The sequence below is a fragment of the Chrysochloris asiatica genome, unplaced genomic scaffold, assembly GCF_000296735.1.
Source record: "Chrysochloris asiatica unplaced genomic scaffold, ChrAsi1.0 scaffold00115, whole genome shotgun sequence".
Taxonomy (NCBI): domain Eukaryota; kingdom Metazoa; phylum Chordata; class Mammalia; order Afrosoricida; family Chrysochloridae; genus Chrysochloris; species Chrysochloris asiatica.
The window spans coordinates 4,982,953-5,003,264 of NW_006408633.1; the positions used below are offsets into that span (position 1 = coordinate 4,982,953).

General features: G+C 41.2%; 2 pseudogenes; both read right to left on the reverse strand.

The window, feature by feature from the left end:
- Nucleotides 1-3,044, reverse strand: part of LOC102823482 — a 19,115-nt pseudogene extending 16,071 nt beyond the window's left edge.
- Nucleotides 3,045-11,761: 8,717 nt separating this feature from the next.
- LOC102838740 lies at nucleotides 11,762-12,317 on the reverse strand (annotated as a pseudogene).
- Between the last annotated feature and the right edge of the window lie 7,995 nt (nucleotides 12,318-20,312).

Genomic DNA, 20,312 nt, shown 5'->3' on the forward strand with positions numbered 1-20,312 from the left:
ACAAGTATGGTGAAAGAATACAACCCTGTCTCACACCTTTCCCAATTTTAAAACTTTCAGTGTTCCCATGTTCTGTTCGAACAACTGCTTCTTGTGTACACATACCACACTGTAAATATATGTTTGTTTAAATGTCCACAGGCATGCTGCTTTTCTCAGTCCATGGGCCTATAGTCCATTGCTGTTGTCTCTCTATCTATGCCATGGTCTCTACCACCACCTCTGTTGTTGCTGCTTTTCTGGTTAGGATCCCTTGCTCCTCTCATATTCTTCACTCTTGATGGTCCTAGGGTCCCCTGTTCCTGACAGGTGGACTATTCCCCTTTTAGTTGCACCTCTTCTACGTTTACAGTTGTGACAATCGCCATTAAAGCTAAAAACAATCATGCAATTGTATCATCAAGTCTTATCCCCCTCATTATCAGACCCATCTGGACAGGCGTGAAATTATTCAGTTGGTTTTCTGTCTTACTCCCCACATTCTGACACTAAGCACCCTCATGAAAGCTTGTAAGCCAGCCACTTCATGCCTCTGTAACACCCCCCTGCCCCCCCAATTTTGGCAGTCGAAGTCTAAGTTGCCTATTCTTATCAGTCCAGTGTACTGAGGAGACATACTTTACCTTTGACATGGAGAATCCTGCCCTATTTGGTTGGAATTTTGAGCAGCCTCATCCATAATCATGGGTCCAGCTGACCAGGTTGTAATTCTGGTCAACAAGCCATCCACACTTGGTCTGATGGGTACTGTCTGCAAGTATGGGAGTTCTTGCATGCCTCCCCTTTCTTCAGATTTGGTAGTTGCTTCATTCTTAACTTTGACCTTCAGTGGCAAGGTCATTGGGCTCGGAAGTTCACACATCACTCTAAATTTCAAACCCATCAGTCCATCCTTTTCTCTGTCTCATTCCATGGCCATCAGGCAGCCATGGAATATGGCAAATCTCAGCCCATGTCTTCTTTGCTGCAATTACCCCTCTTCTACACATAAGTTGACCAAGATGGTTGCCATCGAGTATACAGGACTGTTTGTGTGTTCCCTTTGAGTTTCAGTCTTATAGAGGAGTTTACCCTGATGGTTGGCTTTTCTTGCTTTGATGGATAGTTCATTTTAAACATCACAAATATCTTAGTCCTGGATTTCTCAGGATGCACTCGATGAGTCATTAAAAACCCATGGCTAGCCAGTCAATTTCAATTCACAGTGACCCTCTAGGACACAGTAGAACATATATACAGCTGTTATCTTCATGGAAGCAGATTGCCACAGCTTTCTCCTAAGAGTGGCTGAAGGGCTCAAATTGTCGACCTTTTGGTTAGCAGCTGAATACTTAAACTACTATGTCTCTAGGGCTCCTCTAGGAGTCCTGGGGGCTTCTATAAAGACTTATAGTCTTGGAAGCTCTATGGAGGAGTTCTACTCTGTCCTAGAGGGTCACTGGGTGTTGGAATCCACTCCATGGCAGTGGTTTGAAAAGCAGTAAGGAACCCTTATTGCATTAGGCAAATCTGCTGCACAAGACCTTTTTAAAGTGTTGAAGAGCAAAGATGTCAGTTTGAGGACTAAGGTGCGTCTGACCCAAGCCATGGTATTTTCAATAATCTCATATGCATGTGAAAGCTGGAGAGTGAATAAGGAAGACTGCAGAAGAATTGATGCTTTTGAGTTATGGTGTTGGAAGAGAATGTTGAAAGTGCCATGGGCTGCCAAAAGAACAAACAGATCTGTGATGGATGAAGTGCAGCCAGAGTGCTCCTTGGAGGCCCAGATGGCCAAACTTCGTCTCTCATACTTTAGACATATGGTCAGGAGGGACCAGTCACTGGAGAAGGATATCATGTTTGGTAAGGTAGAGGGTCAGAGATAGAGGAAGACCCCCAGCGAGATGGATTGGCAAAGCTGCAGCATCAATGAGCTCAAGCGTGACAACAGTAGTGAGGTTGGCCCAGGATCGGGCAGTGTTTCGTTCTGCTGTGCATGAGGTCACTGTGAGTTGGTACTGACTTGATGGCACCTAACAATAACAACAACAACAAAAGGAACCCTAGTGCTTGCAACAACATTTTCTAATCAAACGCAATATTTCTGAAAAAACATATCAATACTCTCACTAAGTTTTGCTAATGAATTTGTACCACACTTACAAAGAACTTCTGGTTTTCAGAGCTTTGGGGGCTTTTTAAAGTGCAGATAAAGGAGGGTGATCTGCTGATGCCATACAGAATATCCACAAAGTAACTCCTGTTCCATTGTGATTGACGTATCTGCTATCTCATTCCCAAGACACACTAGATAGACACAGACAATCACACCCAGAGCAACAGAGTCATGTAAAAATACATGGAATGCACTCACACATTTACCTCAGCTATTCACCTGCTGCCTCAGATCAGGAGACCAGGAAGCACATAGTGCTTAAGTGCTCAGTTGTTCACCTGACAGGGTGGCGGTTCGAATCCACCAGCTGAAAGATATGGCAGTCTGCTTCTGTAAAGATTATAGCCTTGAAAACTCACCAGAGTGGTTCTAACTCTGCACTGTAGGGTGGCTGTGAGTTGGAATCAACTCCATGGCAACAGGTTTATCTCCGATCACTGCATATGTTAGGAGATACATTCTCCACATATGATGTTACAGCTTTTGGATAATTCTCTTTCCAACACCTCACAATAACACACAAGCTGCAACCCTTCCAATGCTTTAACCCACAAGCAAACTCTGCTCTTTTTCAGAGTAAAACACCATATTTATTGTAGTACTTTGGTGATGATTTATACAGAGAGGAATATTTTTCATACTCTTTGACCATTCAGAGACCATCCACGTACTTCCTCCTCTCACCAATTTTCCAATCATGTTCCTTCCATCTGGAAGTTCAGTCAAATCATTCACCACAGCTCATGAATAAACATAGACTCATACCTCTGGCCATTCTTCATCCAAGCAAAATGAATAACAAGGTATGCCGTTTGAAGGTCTGCCCTCTGGGAGGAATTTCCTTTACCATGTTCTTCAGGGCTGTCCCCAAATGGAGCTGTACCATTACACCTATCTACTTTTGGGTAGCATCTACAATTGTGTAAAACCATCTACAAATAAGGCTTGGGTTTTCTCTTATATATACCACTTCCATTTAATAATACAGCATTGCTGTGCATACCCAATTTTATTGCTTGATGTATCAGGCAGTTCAGTTCATGATGGGCAGCTCAGGTTGCCTGGTGACTTGGTGGGGTCAAGCATTCAGTCTCTGCTAAGTCCTAGTAGCAAGCCAAAAGTTGTTTCTCAAAAGGAGAGTAGTTAACTTCAGAAGATGATAGGGCTATGAAGCAAAATGCTCAGTGTGTGTGCTGTGATTCATCCATAAAGGGCTACCAAAGGCTCCAGACTATAACTTTACTTGCCTCTACCACTCATTTCAAGCACCAATGATCAGTTGGATTCTATGGCCCAAGTGGCCAAGCAGCTTACACGGCAGTCTGCATTACCTGTTGCAGAGTCTTCTCTTGTCCTGGGTCTTACTTAAAACTAGCAGCTTTTTGGGTTACTTGGTTAATGGGCTATAGTAGCACACTCAAATAGGGAATTTGTTGCTTCCAGAACCCAAAGAGGCCCATCAGGTTTTGTGCCTCCTTGTACTTGTTGTTGTTAAGTACTGTTGAGTAGATTCCAACTCATAGCTACCCTGTATAGGGTTTTGAGGAATAGCTGATGAGTTTGAACCACTGACCTTACAGTTCAAATAGACCTTGAGCTTGAGTGCTTATCTTATGGTGCCAGCAATGGCTTGACCCCAACAAAATGGCTTGGCAAAGTGGCAGCATCAATGGGCTCAAGCGTGGCAATGATTGTGAGGTTGGCCCAGGATCGGGTAGTGTTCTGTTCTGCTGTGCATAAGGTCGCTATGGGTCGGTACTGACTCAATGGCACCTAACAACAACATTCTGCATATTAGAAGTTACAGCTAGACATGCCCTAGACCACTCCCTACTGCTGTCAAATTGATGACGACTCACAGGGACCCTATCAGACAGAGCAGAACTGCTTCTTAGGGTTGTAAAGACTAAATCTTTACAACAGTGGCTGCCTCATTTTTCTCCTGTGGAGCAGCTGGTGGGTGCAAACTGCCGACCTTTTGGTTAGTAGTAGTAGTCCAATGCCTAACCTACTGTGCCAATGGGGCCCCTCCAGACTACAGGTGGTGGTGGAGTGCCATGGAGTCAGTTCTGACTCATAGCAACCCTACATAGGGTTTCCAAGACTGTAAATTTTTATGGAAGCAGAAAGCCTCATCTTTCTCCCGCGGAACTGCTGGTAGTGTCGAACTGCTGACCTTGAGTTTAGTAGCCCAACTTGTAGCCACTAAGCTACCAGAGCTCCTTAATTTCACTAAAAGGAAGTTCTCTGAATTTAAGGAGGGGGGGCACATTTTTCATCTTCAGATACACAAATGTCTTACAAATATGTTGACATAGTCACTACTTCCTGCTCACTGGGCCTAATCAGCATGTTTCCAAGTTTCTTTCAGTTGAACATTTCACTGTCTGTCTGTTTTTCATATTAGTTCCATCACTAAATTAAGATTTGAACAGAACTGAAAAACCAAAGACAATCCTTGAAGAATACAATGGTTATTGAAGATTGTTGAATAGAATACATTTAATAACATTTTTTGGCTATAGCTGGAAATTAGGGACAAATTGCAGTAATTATTGATAATAATGAGACTCAACAGAAGTTAATGAAGATAAGTATTTCATTACAGATTCAGAAAGAGATTTGTCTAGCTAATATATATATATATGTTGTTGTTAAGTGCCGTCGAATTGGTTCCGACCCTTAGTGACCCTGTACAGGGTTTCCAAGGGTGTAAATCCTTATGGGAGTAGAAAGCCTCATCTTTCTCCCACGGAGCAGCTGGTAGTTTCAAATAGCTAACCTTAAGGTTTGCAGCCCGATTTGTAACCACTACGCTACCAGAGCTCCTACAATATATATATATATATTAATCTAGAGACAGGTACAGAATCCTGGTGTGGTGCTGTGGGTTAATGCTGCGTTGGACTGCAAAGTTGGTTTGAATCACAAGGTCGGTGGTTCAAGCTCACCAGCTGCTCCTTGGAAACCCTATACATTGTATTGATTGCAATCCCTCCATGTACCATCAATTAATAGTATTTATCTCTATTCACTTTAACTCTTGCATTCCTCCATGTGTCTCCTATTACCTTCATCTTTCCTCTGCCAACCTCCCTCTTATATGTTGTCTGCCCAATCACCCATGTTAACATGTGTCTCTCCCTCTAACCCATGAATAATTCAACCCCACCCCAATAACCATCGTAGATTGTTTCTTTTATCAAGAAAACCTTTTCTTAACTTTTCACAACAGCAGTCTCATAAAATATTTGTCCTTTTGTGGTTGAAAAAGTTCAGAAGGTCTAAGAAGGAAGGAGAAATGAAAACAGGAAATACGGGAAGGAAGTAGGATAAGTGGTGTTTCATTGAGGGATTGCAATTAATGATATGAAAATAAAACGGATATGCGTTGTTGAATAGAAAACTGATCTACTCTGTAAACCTTCACCCAATTCACAATAAAAATGAAAAATAACTAATTAGTAGACACTGTGGTTGGGAGCATATTAAATTGTGGGATAAAGACAATGATGTATATTCATCAAACTTTTCTCATTTTCTTCCTGGGCACGTGAGAAGATGGCATTTCCCAGGATCTCTGCAACAAGACTAGCTCTGGCCATTGGGATTCTGGCAGAGCGAGACCATCACTACCAGGCTTGATCCTGCAAATGTTTTCTGTGATTATCCATATTCTCATTCTCTCCCTTCTCGCCCTATAACTGGAAGCAAAAACTCTAAGAAAGCAGAGTCACAAGTAAGAATCACCAATATGTGAAAAAAAAAAGAACCCAGAAAAGTTACCCTACCTGCATTAGACATTGCGTAAGTATGAAATTAACTTTTACTGTTTCAAGTAATTGATATTTCAAGATTTGTATTGCATTACTGCAGCACCAACTAACTAATGGAGAGTGGAAATTATTTTTTTAGTAAATTTAAGCATCAATTGATATCAATAATACAATCTTAAAAGTGTTTAAGCATAGGATGAAAGTAGTTTACCAATAGTGTGGTGATGGTGGTTATATGCCATCAAGTCGGTTCTGACTCATAGCAACCCTGTCTAGGGTTTCTGACGCTGTAAATCTTTACTGGAGCAGAAAGCCTCATCTTTCTCTGATAGATTTGAACTGCTGACCTTGAGATTTGCAACCCAACCTACTACACAACCAGGGCTCCAACAGTGTACTTATTTTCAAATTTAAACCCGTAAGCAAGTGTTTAGGACTCTGATCTAGAAGGGCTTTGGTTGTTGGATAGAACACACAATTCCAATGCCAAACCAGTTTTATTCAATAACTGTTTATTTATAGACTAAATCAAGCTCCAAAAACTATAATACTCTTCATAGGGGCAAAATTAACCCCCAAAACCATTTTCCACTGGTTAAAGATGGTGACTTTTTGAAATTTAAATTAACTAATTAATTTATTCATTTTGGATCTGAAGTTGTTTTTTTCTCTCAACTTTTTATTGTGAATTGAGGGAAGTTTCACAGAGAAGATCATCAGTTTTACATTCAACAAATCATATACTTTGCTTCATTATGTGGTTGTAATCCCCTCCATGTACTGTTAACAGCATTTACCTCTGTTCACTAACTCTTGCATTCCTCCCTGTGTCTCTGTTACCTTCATCTTTCCTCCGTTAACTGCCCTCTTGTTAAGACGATGATGTTTAAGTGCTATAATTTCAAGAATGGACTCCTATCCACAGCATTTTCTCTAAACAGCTAGGTAAATTTATAATATATTCTGGCTCATAAAATTTATAATTCTTTTCATAGATTAATTATATTCGTTATGTTTTCTCTACTTCCTGATTTGTCTTTATATTATACTGGTTTTTCTACCATTGTGCCTATTTAGTAAAACCAATGGCCTGAAGGGCTTGGGAGAAGGCAAAACAGAGTCTGCAAATTGGAAAGACAGTCAAGTGATTCCACCTCTTCAAGCCAGGATCCAGGTTCCTATTTCAAGGACTGGAAATGCTGATGAAACAGGAATAGCATTAACAGTCTTAAGACTGAATCCCTAGCCCACACTGGTGTCTGGGATCTGACTCAGTGTATGAGGTTTTCTGACCAGTGCGCGAGCCTCAAATCTGGGCAAAATATGTGGATATGCCTTCAGATACTTCAAAGAGGTTAGGGATTACATTAACTGTTCAGTATTCTTTCAAGTCCTGATGCTCTACTCTTAGGAGCCAGGCCAGATGGACCTCAGGCAGCCTCAGCTGTTTGAGAAAATGATACAAAGATACTTTCATCACTCACCACTTCTACCCCAGTGTATCTAGATTCTGCTAACCTCACATAAGTCTGTCTGCTTTTCTTGGTATCTTGTCTATTCCTACTTCAGGAATTAATGTTTTGCCTGGACTCTTGCTACAACTGATAATTTTACAACTTTATAATCTTTATACTAGACACAGCCCATCTAGGGTGCTCCAGTGTGACTACATCTAGCACGGATCACTGCTACCTCTGCAAGACCAGTGCTGAGACCGCGTTCAGTGTGGGTCTGGGCCTATTACCAAGATATGAGTGCATGCCATAGTCCTCCCATGTGCCCAGGAATCCTGGCGTGGAACTGCAAGATCAGCACTGGACTGCAAAACACAAGGTCGGTAGTTCAAACCCACAGCTGCTCCTTGGAAACCCTATACAAGGTAACTATGAGTCGGAACTGACTCAATGGCACTTAAGACCAATAATAACTATGTGCCCAGCACCAAGCTAGCACTGACATACCACAGGAATTCTTGAGCTCCTAACTCTAGACAACAATAAAAAAATTGGAGAGTAAATTGTTTTCAAAATTCATAGTTTTTTTTTTAATGATACAAGATAAGTGTAGGATGTATCTTGAGTCCATCTCTTTTGAGATTGTTGTTGTTGTTAAGTGCCATCAAGTTGATTCTGACTCATAGCAACCCTGTATAGGATTTCTGAGGAGTGGCTGGTCATAAAGTCTTTAAGATTCCAGCTTCCTGTAAGAGAATGAGTTTCTGGAACACTTAATTGTGCTCATGAGGAACCTGCAAATAGACCAAGAGGCAGTCATTTGAACAGAATAAGGGGGTTACTGAATGGATTAAAATTAGCAAAGGTGTGTGCCAGGGTTGTATTCTTTCACCATACTTATTCAATCTGTATGCTGAGCAAACAATCTGAGAAACTTGATTATATGAGGAAAAATGTGGTATCAGGATAGGTGGATGACTTATTAACAACCTGTGATATGCAGATAATACAACCTTGCTTACTGAAAGTGAAGAGGACTTAAAACATTTATTGATGAAGATCAAAGACCACAGCCTTAGGGATGGATTGCATCTCAATGTAAAGAAAACAAAATCCTCACCACTGAACCAATAAACAACATTCTTATCAATGAAGAAAAAATTTAAGTTGTCAAGGACTTCATTCTTCTTGGATCAACTATCAACATTCATGGAAGCAGCAGCCAAGAAATCAAACGAGGTATTGCATTAGACAAATCTGCTGTACAAGACCTATTTAAAGTGCTCAAGAGCAAAGATTGTGAGTTTGAGGGGTAAGGTGCACCTGACCCAAGCCATGGTGTTTTTAATAACCTCATATGTATGTGAAAGCTGGACAGTGAATAAGGAAGACCGTAGAAGAATTGATGCATTTGAGCTGTGATATTGGAGGAGAATATTAAAAGTACCATGGACTGCCAAAAGAAGTACAGCCAGAGTGCTCCCTGGAGGCTAGGATGGCCAGACTTTGTCTCTCATACTTCAGACATATTGCTAGGAGGGACCAGTCCCTGAAGAAGGATATTATGTTTGGTAAAATGGAAGGTTGGTGAAAAAGAGTAGACCCCCAATGAGATGGATTGGCACAGTGGCAGCCGCGAAGGGCTCAAATGTAACAACAATTGTGAGGATGGCACAGGACCAGGCAGTATTTCATTCTGTTGTGCACAGGGTCGCTATGAATTGGTACGGCTCGATGGCATCTAACAACAACAATAACATGAAAAAATGTGGGAGCTTTGCTAGTGAAAAACTCCTTTGCAGCAGGTTCTCTCTCCCTGAGGGTCCAAAGAATTTAGTGGTATGGTGGTACATGTGTCTATTTGAGATGAGATGAAAAGAGGGTGGCCAGTCATGAGGTCATGGAAAAATGAGAAAGCTTTTTAGAATAAGTTGTTCTTGTTGTTAAGTGTCGGTGAGTTGGTTCTGACTCGTAACAACTCTGTATAGAGTTTCTGAGGCTATATATCTTTGTGGGAGCAGAAAGCCTCATCTTTCTCCCACTGAGTGGATGGCAAGCTCGAATCACTGACCTTGTGGTTTGCAGACCAGTGCTTAACTTACAGGGATCCTTAAAACTAGTGTTCTTCAAATAGTAGGCCAAAGCCAATTTAATGGGGTTGTGGTGGCTCTGTAGGATAAACACTGCACTTCGAACCACAAGTTTGGTAGTTCAAGTCCACCTGCCACTCCATGTGAGAAAGAGGAGGCTTTCTGCTCCAGCATAGATTTAAAGCTTCAGAAACCTGTACAGGATCGCTGTGAGTCAGAACCGACTCGATGGCATTAGCAACAACAATAAACCAATGTAGAGGGCCATGCAATTCATTTAGAGAGTCATGATGAGCACTCTTTTAAAATTAAGTAGAGTCAGAAAGAAGAGAGTAGAATGAAAGATGCAGTGCATCGTGGTTAGAATGAAACTTTTCTTTCAACTTTTTTATGTGTGTGCAAGAGTACATGTGAGTGTGCACATACACAACCTTATATGTTATATGTTCTGATATAAAATATATTTCTTGCTCTGGGTCAAGTAAAACTATTTGAGAAATACTGATCAAGAAAAACTACCACACTTCTCAGTAAGCTAGGCATTCAGATGCAACTGTGAACAAATATTATTTATCTATACAAGTCATTGCATATGGGCTGTCCCTTTGACTAAATGAAGATGAGAAAGCATTTCACATATAAACAAGTTCAGGGTTGCCAAAGTGATTAAACAAACTCTCTGATGCTGCAAGATGCAGAACTGCTGTTCACCTTGCTGGGATATCTCCTTTGCTTTGCAAGTACCACAACGCTAATCAAATCTTCCACATCTTTAAAGATGGAAGGAGGCTATTAAACTTGAGTCAGTGGCTATTGAGCTGGGTTTTTGGCATAACTCAATAACTTAAAAAAAATATTTGCTTTACCTTTTGTGTGAGGGAGGTTCAAAAAGTGTGTGGGAAAATGGAATTAAAAGAGAAAGAAAAATTTCCATGAACTTTTTGAAGCCCCCCTACAATATGTTCTACCTTTAGTAGAAAATTCTTGCCTGGGTTAAGGCAAATTGAATCTGCACACAGTCTCTTCATTTCTGCTGAGTCACAAGACTTAATAGTTTTAAAGTGACTTTCACATCAGTTTCAAGAGTGAGGAGTTATGGTGAAGACTGCCTATTTCCTTTCGAAACCAGATTAGAGAAATCGAAGTAGATGGTTCAGGTCAGATGCAAGTGAGTGAAGAAACCAGGTCTCCCAAAGCTGAGCTTGATTTCCATGCACTTTCTCAGAGGCAGATGCTTAACCAGAAAAATTCAGACTGTTAACAGATACTCTCTTCCTCTCCATCAGTTTTTGAGGTATACTTCCATAGACCAATTGTCACTTTGATGACCCAAGCCATGGTCTTTTAATCACTTCCTATACACATAAAAACTGGCTAATAAAAAAGGACAGCAGAAGAAGAATGGATGGGTTAGAACTGTAGTGGTATTGAAGAAAATTGAATGGACTGCCAACAGAATGAACCAATCAGTCTGAGAAGAAATACTATTGGAATTCTTAAAAGTGAGGCTGGTATCACTTCAGCTCACATATTAAAAATATGTCACCAGAGAAAAAACAACAACAAAACAATCGTTAGAAAAGACATCAAGGTTGGTAAACTAGTGGGTTAGCAAAAAACGAGGGAAACCCTCAATGAGATGGATTGGCACAATGCTAAAAACAGTGGAGTCAAACGGCAATGATCCTTAAGATGGTGAAGGACCAAGGCAACATTGTGTTCTGTTACGCACAAAGTCTCTATGTGTTGGAGTCAACTCATCAGATACTAATAGCATATGATATGTTAATAATAAAGATATGTATGAAGGGTTGGAGAGCATTCTAGAACCACTAAGTGGAAATACTACATTATGCACCTTCAGACATCATGTGAAAAAAATTAATTAGTAGCTCCTTGAAACTGTACAAGATGAAAATATAGACTGATTCAGGGAATCTTTAGTCACATTCATTGATGATAAATTCACAAAGATTTCCAAGGATAGTTAAAAGGTATTTTAAACATATTTGTAATTAAATGAGACTGTTTCAGAGAGGGCAAGTGTTATATTTTCCCCATTGAAAAATAATACTAGCAAACTTGACTAAACCGTGCCTATGTGCCAGGCTTAAAGTTTTACATGAAATATTTCATTTAACTCTCACAAACCCTCATAACCACTGTGAGTCCACATTTCATAGATGAGTTTTAGGTTAAATAATTTGCCCAGTGTATTTTGTTGGGGTTTTTTTGGGTGGGGTTGCCCCAAGGGGATGACAAGTTTACTGGGCCACAGCTAGATCACTGGTTGGACTTGACCACATGCTCAAGCTCATCCTTCTTCTTGATGCCGTAGGAGTTGGAGGAGCCCTTGGTTGCGTTGATGAGCTCTTGTGTTGGACACTCAGCAATAGTTTTGATGTTCCAGAAGGGAGCCTCACGTGCACCTGTGCACAGCAACCAGATGGCCTGGTTCACTCGCTGTTCCAGCTCGTCCAATGCGTGATGAGTTAATGATGGCCACTGTTAATGATGGCATTCACCAGGACCTGCAGGGGGCTCTCGCCAGTAAGCAGGTGGAATATCTCAAAAGTCATCAACTTCTTGCAGTTGTTGCGGCCATGCATCACTATAGAGTTGGTAAGGCACATCACAATGGGCACTGTGCCTTGGGGAAGCATTTGGCTGCATAGTGCCCTGTGCTGTGGGGCAGATATTTGGCATATTTCTCTTTTACTGCAATGTAGTCCTGCAGGGAAATGTCGTTGATCTGCACATCATCTGTACTCCACTTCCCTAAAAGTTTGATGTCTGGGTTCTCTGCCACTGCAGGAGCAGCTGTCTCCCACTCAGTCATCCTGGGAACTGTGGGTGCCACCGAGGAGCCTCAGTCGCTTGGCGTGGAACTTGCACTGCCCTGGCATAGACAGGAAGCTAATTTGCCAAGTTTTACACAGTTAATAAGTGACAGTGCTGAGAATCAATTCAAATCTGTTTAGTTCCAAAGACCATACATACTGCATTGCAAACATGTATGTTGGTGACATGTGTTGAAAGTGTTGAAGAGCAAAGATGTCAGCTTGAGGACTAAGGTGCGCCTGACCCAACCATGGTGTTTTCAATAACCTCATATGCATGCAAAAGCTGGACAGTGACTAAGGAAGACCGTAGAAGAATTGATGCCTTTGAGTTGTGGTGTTGGAGGAGAATATTGAAAGTGCCATGGGCTGCCAAAAGAACCAATAGATCCGTTTTGGAAGAAGGGCATCCAGAGTGCTCCTTGGAGGCCAGGATGGCCAAACTTAATCTCTCATACTTTGGACACATTGTCAGGAGGGACCATTCGCTGGAGAAGGATATCATGTTTGGTAAGGTGGAGGGTCAGAGGAAAACCCCCAATGAGATGGATTGGCCAAGTGGCAGCATTCATGGACTCAAGTGTGGCAACAGTAGCGAGGTTGGCCGAGGATTGGGCAGTGTTTCGTTCTGCTGTGTATACGGTTGCTATGGGTCGGTACCAACTTGATGGCACCTAACATGTGTGAGCACACAGGCTCTGCAGACAGGCACTGAAAGTCTCCATTCTCTCAGCTATTAGCTACCAGAGTTTGAGCAAGTTCCATGATTCCTACAGTTTCTGTTCTCCTGCTTGTAAAACTAAACAAAAAAACCCACTGTCATTAAGTTTGTTCCAAATCATAGTGACCCTGTATAGCGTTTCCAAGGGTTTAAATCTTCACAGGAACAGAAAGTTTGATCTTTCTCCCGTGGAGTGGTTGGTGAGGCTTGAACCATAGACCTTGTGGTTGGTGGTCCAGTGCTTATTGTATGGAGTCACTATGCTCCCAGTTAGTGATAATAATAAACCAAAGCCCTAAACCACTGACATCGAGTTCTTTCTAGCTAATAATGATGATATGTAAGGTTTCTGAGACTGTAAGCCTTTATAGGAGCAGATAGTCTCACCTTTCTCCTGAAGAGCAGGTGGTGGGTCTGAACCTCTGACCTCGCTGTTAGAAGTCTAATGCTTATCCCAAATAGCCACCAGAGTTCCAGGAGTTAGGAATATTACACACCTTATTGGCTTGTAAAGATTAAATTAGATATTCCCTACAAAACACTCAGCAGAAGGCCCTGGACACAGTAAGCATTCAAAAACCATTCTCCACAGTATGTCAATTATGCAAGGCTGCCAGCCCCTCTGCTGAAGAAAGATGAGGCTTTCTGCACTGGCAAAAATTTACAAACCCTATACAGGGTTGCTATGAGTTGGCACTGACTCCATGGCACTTAACAACAACAACAAAAATGCCTTGATCCTTGATTGTATCTTAATTTAAATCCAGGCATCAGTTGTGTCCCCAAGCTGACTGTTAACTCTATGAGTCAGGGTTCTTGTCCTTTGCTTCCTTGTATCCCTTGTGGGACTGACCTAATGGTGGTGGGAGCAAATTAGCTGCAGCCCCTGGAAAGTGAGCAGATGTGAGAAAAGGTTAAAGCAGAGACCCAGCCACATACGAACAACTTTATATCCCTCAAGTGTGCATTTTTCCTCAGAAGATGCCAGCTTTGACTCAGGACAAGAGTTATTCTGAGAAATAGTTCCTAATACAACGAATGAAGGGAGCACTCTGAAAACAAACTGCACTGTGCCATTCTCCTCAATGTGACAAATGTTTCTGTGGGAAACAAATAATACTCCTTCTTCGTCTGCAAGAGCCTGGATCAGGACGATAAGTTGCTCACTCACTAATGGGAACACACAGTCCTGCCACGGAAAGATTAATGCCACGTTCTGGTGCTGCTGTAATTTGAAAAATAATTTACTTATTTATTTTTGGAAGGTGTGCAATATAAAATCCTTACCCTTGCAGAATGTAGTCTCCCATATTATTTCTCTTGATAAAATACGGTGGCAAGTTGTAAATATGAAGTATCCCATGCAAAAGCCTCTCCAAGCTTCATAGCAAGACTCTCCAGGTGAGCTTCCTTTCTCTGTTATTAACTGGAAGGCTTCCAAATATGAGGAAAGAGGAGTTGAGATCCCTCCTCTAACTCTGACAGCCAAAATGGGCTTTTCTTTTGAATCTTGGTTACTGTCAGCTGCCACTCAACAACTGCCAAAATCGCACAGCTAGAAAACCGGCTAATATACTATCAATTATTTACAAAGGCTATATGAAGAGTGCTTTAGGAGACATCTAGAAGTAGGCATTTCACAGCTTCAAAAGATGCTGTTGACACCTGGGCACCAACCCTTAGCTCAGAGGACACAATTTGTACAAAACTTATCCCCACAAATCTCAAGGTAGTGATAGTCACAAGGGTGCAAAGCTTGGCTTATGTGCAATTCCCTTGCTCTATAGAGTGCTGGTGTGATGCTGTGGGTTAATGCTCTATAATGCAAAGTCATTTTGAACCACAAGGTCAGCGGTTCAAACTCACCAGCAGCTTCTCAGAAACCCTAGATAGGGTTGTTATGGGTTAGAAGCAGACACTATGGCACATTACAATGACAACAACATAGATAAGCTTATTAAAATGCAAGTAAGAGATTTACAAGAGGGTCGGGTCTTAAAGCACTCTTAAGTTTTTGTGTACTTAGGTTCTTGTTACGGTTTGAATTATGTTTCAACCAAATATGTGTTGGAATACTAACCCCCATACATGTGAATTTGTTGTTGTTGTTTTCTTTACACTGAGATGCAATCCATGCCGAAGGCTGTGTTCTTTGATCTTCGTCAGTAAATATTTTAAGTCTTCTTCACTTTCAGTAAGCAAGGTTGTATCATCTGCATATCGCAGGCTGGTTGTTAATGAGTCTTCCTCCAATCCTGATGCCACATTTTTCCTCATAGAACCCAGCTTCTTGGATTATTTCTTCAGCATACAGGTTGAATAAGTATGGTTAAAGAATACAACCCTGTTGCACACCTTTCTTAATTTAAAATCATTCAGTGTCCCCATGTTCTGTTCGAATAACTGCCTCTTGGTCCATGTACCGACTCGATGGCACCTAACAACAACAACATACATGTGGATGGAATCTTGGTGTGGTGTTTCAGGATAATGCACTAGACTACAAGGTCAGTTTGAACTGCAAGATCAATGGTTCAAACCCACTAGCCACTCCTCAGAAAGTCTATACAGGGTTGCTGTGGGTTGGAACCAACTTTATGGCACTTAACAACAACACAACTGTGGATAGAGTAGTCCTGGTAGTGTAGTGGGTTACAAGTTGGGCTGCCAACCATAAGGTCAGCAGTTCGAATCCACCAGCCGCTCTGAGGGAGAAAGGTGAGGCTTTCCACTCTCATAAAGATTTATAGCCTCGGAAACCCTACACAGGGTCTCTATGAGTAGCGGTCAGCTTAATGGTAACAACATATCTGTGGATCAAGTTCCTGTGTGGTGCTAATGGTTAATGTGCTCAGCTGCTAACAGAAAAGCTGATGGTTAGAAGAAAGGCCTGGTGATCTACTTCCAAACAAATCATCCACTGAAAACCCTACTGTCACAATATGGGGTAACCATGAATCAGAATTGACTTGATGGTAAGTAACTGCCGTTATACCCACAGATATGATGTAATCTCTTTCCACAATCCTTTGTGATGAAATCAATCAGCGGAAGTCATACCAGTGAACGATGGACCCTAAACCTAATACCTTGTGAGTTAGCTAAAGAGCAGCAGCGACACAGCACGAGGTGAGCAGACACAACAAATGCTATGTGACAGTTAGAGAAGCAAATGAATCTCCAGGAACTCCAAGGCTTATTGGCAGCTACTAGAATCAGAAATAGACAAAGAAGGATCCTCCCTCTTAGAGCCACACCCTGAACGGGGAGAAAAGAAATTCCTGTCCTTGTGGAATTTCTGTTACAACACTAAGAAACTAAGACAGTATGGATACTAACTGAGCATCTGGGGGATGCATCACTATAAGACATTGCTGCCACAGAGGCAAAAGCTGGAAGCCACACGTGGATGTCATTAAGCATGACAATGGTTGCCTATTTTTTTTTTTTTTTCCCGTTGCCCAAGTTGTGAGGATGGCATGGGACTGGGCCGTATTTTGTTTTGCTATGCCTAGGATCACTGTAAGTCAGAACTGACTGGATGGCACCTAACAACAACTAACATCAACAAAAACAAGTTCAGAGGGCAAATCCAGGACCCTTCCTGGACACCTGTCACACTTACCTTCTATGCTGCCCAAAGTCTAAAGTTCTCCAGTCAAATAGATGAGAGTCTTCTATCTGGTAAACATCCCTATTAGAGACTCCACAATAGGGGTACATATGACCCATTTGGTGAGCTCAGTAGGGCATTTGGTAGGTATGGCAAAAACTTCGAGAGTCAGCGTCAGGTTAGACATGACTACTGTTGGATGGGTTTTTGACACAGTTCCAATTCCAGTAAGGAGAAAACGGTCAGTGGAGTATCCCAGCCAGCATTCTGCCTCTGACAGTTGCTCAGGAGAAACACTAACAACAAAGCATAACTGCCTCCACGGTCCCACACCCGCTTTCTCTCCTGACCTGAAGTTATACCTTAACCAGCGTCACTCACTGACACCTTCCACAGAGAACCGCAGGTGAAGAGAAATACTATTTTCATTAGAAGATAACAATGAAAACAAGAGAGGAGATGAGAGGGATGACATGAGATATTTCTTTAGAGCCATTCAGCATTTTCTAGTTTCAGAGGGTAGGAAAAAGGTAGCTCATGAAATTTCATCTCCCCTGTTTTTGACAAAACAAAGATTTGAGGAGAACTGCATTGCAGAGGGTGAGAACTGGCTGGGTGCTCAGGCTGGTGGATGGGGACCGGCAGTTACAACCTTCGCTACCCTGCAGGCTTCAGCTGATGCCTCAGAACTCTCTCTGCAGCAAAGGCCAGGCACTGCTTCTTGGTAAAACAGACTAAAAACATAGTGTAGATTTTGCCTTTTATAAGCAGAGAGAGAAAAAAGCAATTAGATAAATACTAGGAAAAGAAAATTTGCCTAAATTACAATGGTTTTAGAGTCATTTGCTATCTCAACCAAATGTTTAAGGTTTGATTTTTACTTCACTTCTACAGGAGGCCATAGGAGAGCCAGTGAATGAGAGAGATTCTAGGTGTTACGGTACCATTAGGCATTCTGTTCTTGTGAATGACTTCAGGAAGCACTTTGTGTCCTATTCAAAGCTATGACTCATTCTATGTGGCCAGTGTCACACTCGGAGCTTGACTTGTTGCAGTAGAGCACTAAGTCCAACACTGCTTATGAGAAAAGCTCTGCTCTAGCATCTCTCCAAGATTAAGTAAAGTCAGTGAGGAAGATGGAACATATCTATTACCATTTTCCATTAAAGACATATGAGCAAAACACAACTGCAAGTACCCAATGCTTTCATGTAGTTGCTGTTCGGTGCCGTAGAGTCAGTTCCAACTTATAGTGACTCTGTGTATGACAGAATGAAACACCGCCTGGTACGGCACCATCCTCACAACTTTTGCTGCATTTGAGCCCACTGTTGCAGCCACTGTGTCCATCCATCTCATTGAGAGTCCTTCTATTCTTCACACTCACTCTACTAAATGCTTCAGCCCAGAAAATCAGCAAATATTTCTGTTTTGTTATTGTTGTGGTTCTTCTTCTTGTTGCTGTTTCGTTTTTACATGTAATGAAGTATATGTGATAGGTATCAGACCAAGATAGATTTTCATTTGAATATGAGACTTTTCTACACAGCCATTCTGAAGTGATAAAACTGCTAACAACAATATACCAAAACTAATTGGTAAAGTCCTTTAATTTCGATTTATACTATCATTCATCTAACGATTGCTTATTGCCCATCTAGTACAAGAAAGCCTCAGAGCCAGACAGTGTGGAAAATGAAAGAGAAACCCAGAGTGAAGTCCTGCTCACTAGGAAGTTACTCTTTTATAGGACATCTCTGATCTAAGACAGGCAGCGATGTGCTTTAGGAGAGGGGGCAATGATTTCAAAGTGGGAATGATCACTTCTAGATGGGGAGGCTGTCTGGAGAAAAGGGAAAATGAACTGTCTTGGGATGATGAATAAAACATGCATGTTCAGAAACCAGGGAGAGTCTTTCTGAGTAATGAGTACAAAGGAATGAAGGTAAGTCTGTGTAGGGAGCCGGGGAGCAGTGAGAAGTCCAGAGTGCTTGAAGTAGAGAGAACTTCAGGAAGACTGGTGCTCAGTTTATTTGGAATGGCAGTTTGGGACCAGATTTGTGGAAGGTCATTACAGTTTAAAGGCTTAGGCATGTGAGAAATGTGTTCAGCCCTCATGATCTATGAACAGGAGTGATATCCGCAACGTTAAAAATTGGAGTAGACAGGACAGCTAACAAGCTGGGTCAGGTTCTTGGAGGTACACTTATGAGTCAAGTATTGACCCTTTCATTGTTAGACTATGGGATTCTTAAGAAAAAACTAGGGCAGTTAGGATGGGGGACAATGGAGAATTGGGGAAGTAACCTTTTACTAATGGGTACAGCTGTTTTGGCAACCAGTACACCCACAGTGATGTACATCAGCTGAATTTTAACACTAAGATAAAATAACAAATCCAATTAAAGCCTTTTCCTCTCTTGATCTGTAGAGTAACCCATGACTTGTACATTCCAAAGATGTCTCAAAAACTCAGTACAATCCACCAAATTCTTTCCTAAACATGATCAGGCCTATACAATCATTTGCCAGCATAGGAACCCCGTCTTACTTTTGGGGCGTCATGACGATGTGAAATTTGCAGAGTCTTCTAAGACTTCTAGACCATATAAAATAAAGGGGTCCTGAATTTTAGATAGACTTCCATTTTCCCAAAAAGGTTCTTTGGAAGACGTTTTGATCACTTTATATATTTTAGAGAAATGAGTGAAATGGTTAAATATGTTCTTAATATATTATATTGACCTAATTATGCCTATTGTTGTTAAGTGCCATCAAGTTGATTCTGACTCATAGTGATGCTGAATGGGGTTTCTGAGGAGTGTGGCTAGTGGGTTTCAATCACTGACTTTATTCTAAAGAGCCATGCCAGGACTCCATTATGTCTCTATATTTATTTAAATAGATTATCAATGTATAAATATTATGCTTTTCAATGATCATATTTCAGTAATTTCTTTGATAATCTCTCCTTACTATTTTTTCTTTTCACTCTTAATAGAACATATGTTAGATTTACTGGAATATTCTGTAGGAGAATATTTTGTCTCCCTTATGGTTCAACCCTTTGTCTTTTTGTTTTACTTTCTGGGAAATTTCCTCAACTTCCTCTTCCAACCTTTCTGTTTGAATTTTATGTTTTTTATATGTTTAATTTCTATAAACTTTTGTTTTCTGAATATTTCTTTTGATAGCCACCTATTCTTTTTTCATGTCTACAGACTTTCTTATCTGAGGAATGCATTATGTTTTTGTTGAACTTTTCTTCTGTACCCTACATTATTTCTGATTCCTTTGAGTTCTCTTTTCCTATTTTTCACTCTGGTTTCTGCTTTTCCTGCTGGATGATTTTATAAAATATCTGGTGATTCCAGGCGATCCATTCATAGTTAAAATGAAACACTAAAGAATCCTGGTGTGATGCTGCAGGATAATGTAATGAACCCCAAAGTTGGTGGTTCAAATTTACCAGTCACTCCTCAGAAACGCCACATGGGGTCACTATGAATCAGAATAGACTTAACAACAACAACAAAGAGCTGTCAGTATATCCTACTGTCAGGTTGGCCACTGGTTGAGAGTCCTGGTGTTGCACTGTAGGATAAGTACTGGTCGGTTTGAACTGAGAAGTTGGCAGTTCAAGCTCACCAGCCACTCCTT